Genomic DNA, 4,341 nt, shown 5'->3' on the forward strand with positions numbered 1-4,341 from the left:
TGGTTGTGAGCCACCATGTGGTTGCTGGGATTTGAACTCTGGACCTTCGGAAGAGCAGTCGGGTGCTCTTACCCACTGAGCCATCTCACCAGCCCCCAGTTCTTTTCTTTTTCTATGTTTGGGTATAGTTTTCTCTGCTTCCTTGGTCTTAAGTGTTGAGGATGCTTTCTGGTGTTTGCATTTGTTTGGTTGGTTTGGTTTTGGCTTTTGTATCTCTCTCTCTCTCTCTCTCTCTCTCTCTCTCTCTCTCATTTCAATATCCTTTCAGAAATTTCTTTACCATGTTATTCTGTCATTCAGTTTGATAACTTCCTTGTGTAAGACCTGAACCAACCCCAAGATAATTTTGCTTCTCAAGCATTTTAACTAGTTTCTTTCATTTCCATTATTAAGGAATTGTGATGCTGTGGATATAATGTGATGAGTTTTTATAAAATATGCTTTGAGTTATTTTGATCTGTTATGCCACAATTAGAGATGGATATATCTTCCAGTTTTAATTTTCCCTTCTCCCTACTATTTTGATTTATTTTCTCATGTAACTCTTTCTGGAGGGTTGTCTTCACTCCGAATTATATTTCCTACTGCATGTTATAGAAGGGAGATGGCTATAGTTCTCACTAAGTGTTGACCAGCAGTTCCAACATTGACTTGTGATAGGATATACTGTGCACATCACTTTTGTCTATAGTGAGGTTCAGAAACAGAATTGTTAGAGTATAGATTGAAAAAATGTAGTTTGTTGGTTTACCTTAGGGAAAGAACAACAATATTTCATATGGAAATACCGGAATAAAAATAAAAGAAGGAAAGAAATGATTGACAATTAAGTACAAGCTTGTAGTTAGGAGTGAGGTAATAGAAATTATTGCATATTTAGAAATGTAGAAAATAAGATGATATTCATAGGCGTTGAAAGGGGATGAACAAGAATAAGTGACCTTTGTGCGATAGGAATTATAACAGTAGCTTAGCAATTAAAATATAAATTATGAATAATTTAAGTGTAAAGACTAAATTGAATAAAAAGCAATAACATAGTACAGGGAACATTGCAATATTCAGATATTATGTCACTATATTCTTATCATTGGGATGCTAAGATTATTTTCTGTAGAATATTGCTTGGCTCAGTCTATGTAGATGGTGGGAGAAGTTCTAGTCTAAGTAATTGAAACAAATTAAACCACCGAGTCCTTTCAGATAATGATTTCTGAGTATAGACAACTTTATTACAGAATGTCCTGACCAGAGTTTCCCCTCTGTCCTAGCTAGTTACACCCTTGCCTCTATTGAATTAATGATCCAACTTTCCATAGGCATGACTATCTGGGATGTGGGCTGAGAAGTCATATGGAAGGTCAGCTTACAACAATGTCTGCCCATCTAAGTTTCTTAGTCTTGATTAGAATACTGCACTGGATTATGATGGTCCTTGGCATTGGGAGGTGGGGAGAAGAATTATTGTCCCTTGTAATCTAATCTGCCTCTAATTCAAGTTCCTTGACTATCCTTCCTTTCCTCATGAATTTCTATTATCCAGCTACAGTTCAGTCTCAATATTCCTTTCCAATAACTAAGACCATCTCTCTCTGAACCTCCTACTGCCTTTCCTGTGAGAAGCTCTCTACTCATCATGGTAGGTGTGGAAACTGCTCCTCATTGCAGCATCTGCAGTGAAAGCAGCAGCAGCAGCAGCAGCAGCAGCAGCACCACCACCACCACCACCACCACCATCATCACCACCACCACCATCATCACCACCACCACCACCACCACCATCACCATCCATTAAGGAGCCAGCTCTCATCATGGAAAACTAATGCTGGCCACTGAGTCAGCACTCAGGAGAATAGGTTCACATGAAGACATAGCAATTGAATCCTTCTTGTTATAGTCATTAACACACTTAGATACAGTTTTAAGTACTGCCCGTTGCCCAGAAATCCAGCTGCTAATTATTTTAATTGAGGTGATTACTTTGATTTCTTAGGATTTTGTTACCCTGTAAATAGAATCTGGGTGTGAAATTAGTGTGTAATTGAACAAGGCTGTACAGTCAAGACTAATTGCCCTTATGAAAGAAGTCTTAGCCAATGTTGGCCTCTTCTGTTATGGTTTTTGTGGGGAATCTTTGAATGGTCATTGGAATGAGAAGAAAGTACTTCGTGTGTGTGTGTGTGTGTGTGTGTGTGTGTGTGTGTGTGTGTGTGTGTGTGTGAAGGACCACCACAAAGATGGTACTAGTTTTCCTGACTGCTAGGAGATGCATGGTTCTGTAGTGTTGATACCCATCAGTCTGCCAGTACTTGGTCATCTGTAATCAGGATTTTAGTGGTTTGTTGGGGAAGAAAAGTACATAGAACATCAAAAGTAGACTAGTGACTAAAATACTTAAGTTATTTCTTTGTTCTAAAATTATGAATTTTTTTCTTTGTTTTAATTGGGAAAGATTGTTCCTTTTGAGAACTTTTACTGGGCTATTTTCATAAATTTTCACAGACTACAATATTTTTAAATATGTCAAAATCAAGATCTTGTTTGCCCATTCAATGACAGTTAGGACTTTGATTTTTACAAGTTTATGTAAAAGTAATGAAAATAGCCCAGGAAAGATCATCTGGTGAATATTAAAATGTATGATTGCATATCCATTCTCTGTGTCCTCCCCTATGAAATCTGCAACATGGGTTTTGCCCATGTGAAGAGGGAAGGGTCATCTCATCAGCTCTCGAAGTGATTTTTTTCTTCAATTTTTTTCTTAGATATTTTCTTCGTTTACATTTCAAATGCTATCCTGAAAGTCCCCTATACCCTCCCCCCACCCTGCTCCCCTACTCACTCATTCCTACTTCTTGACCCTGACATTCCCCTGTACTGGGGCATATAAAGTTTGCAAGACCAAGGGGCCTCTCCTCCCATTGATGGCTGCCTAAGCCATCTTATGCTACATATGCAGCTAGAGATACAAGCTCTGGGGGTGCTGGTTAGTTTATATTGTTGTTCCTCCTATAGGATTGCAGCCCCCTGAAGTGACTCTTTATAGGGATGCTCAGATTTCCAGAAGCACAATTTTAGAGGCACCAGTTTAATTCAATTTAAACCTTCACACTTGTGATGTCTTATGATGATACACACTTTGTGGCAAGGGTTGTTTTGTGCATCATAGGTTGATCAGTATCTGATTTATCTATGTAATAGATGTCAGCAGCACCCACTAGTTAGAATTGTGAGAAAATGAATGTTTACAGTTGAGTATGCTCTTATGAGGCAAACCCATCCCCAGTTGAGTATCCCTAGTGTTGAAAACTGACACACAGAGATAAACGAGGAAGAGATAGACTTTTGAGTATGAAGCTTTATTTTATCTGACTTATTTTAAAGTCTGAAAAATCCTACTACCTTTCCTCTGTTTAAATTAAGCTTTAGCCTGGAAGGAAGTGAAGGTCAGTCACATCTGAAGTGCAAAGAGAAACCGGATGAAATGATGCTCAGTTTCCGATCTCTCAAGGACCAGATCCTTGGTTAAACAATGAACTTGGAAGACTGCTAGCTATCCTGTTTTACCTGGCATGGCATGTGAACCCCAAACCCTCTGGGCTGGAAAAGATATGCTTGAGATTTTGAAAAGGAAACAGGGGTATTAGTGGAGGTGTAGGAATCCTATGTATAGGGTAAGGGAGCAAGACAAATTTTTCTTTAAGTGAAGAACCCCCTATGTCCAGAGGAGCTTCCCAGTTACTTCTCAGCCTGTCTTGGCATAGAAGGGGGATTTGCCCAAGGATCAGATATTACATGGAGGGGGCATGATTTCATCATAGGAGAGAAACTGTTGGAGACTAAATATCACACTTTGAGGAGAGGGATAAAGTTAAAATGAGAAACACGAAAGCAACTGAATCCACCTCAATGTTATTAACTTATACTTCCTTCACTATGCAAAACGGAGCTTACATGGAAACCTTTTCCTTTTTATCCCCACTGTCTTAATTAGAGTTTTCTATGGCTGTGATGTAACACCATAACTGAAAAGCAAGTTGGAGAGGAAAGGATTTATTTGGCTTACATTTCCATATCACTGTTTAGAGCACTGAAGGAACTTGGGGCAGGAATTCACCAGAGCAGGAACCTGGAGGCAGGAGCTGATGCAGAAGTCATGGAAGAGTGCTGCTTGCTGACTTGTCCTCATGGCTTCCTTAGCCTCAATTCCTACAAAACCCAGGATCATCAGCCCAGGGATGGTATCACATTTTAATGGTCTGGGCCCTCCTCTGTCAATCATTAGTTAAGAAAATGCCTTACAGGCTTGCCTACAGTCTTTTTTTTTTTTTTTTTTTTTTT

Source organism: Mus pahari, chromosome 5, assembly GCF_900095145.1.
Source record: "Mus pahari chromosome 5, PAHARI_EIJ_v1.1, whole genome shotgun sequence".
NCBI lineage: Eukaryota > Metazoa > Chordata > Mammalia > Rodentia > Muridae > Mus > Mus pahari.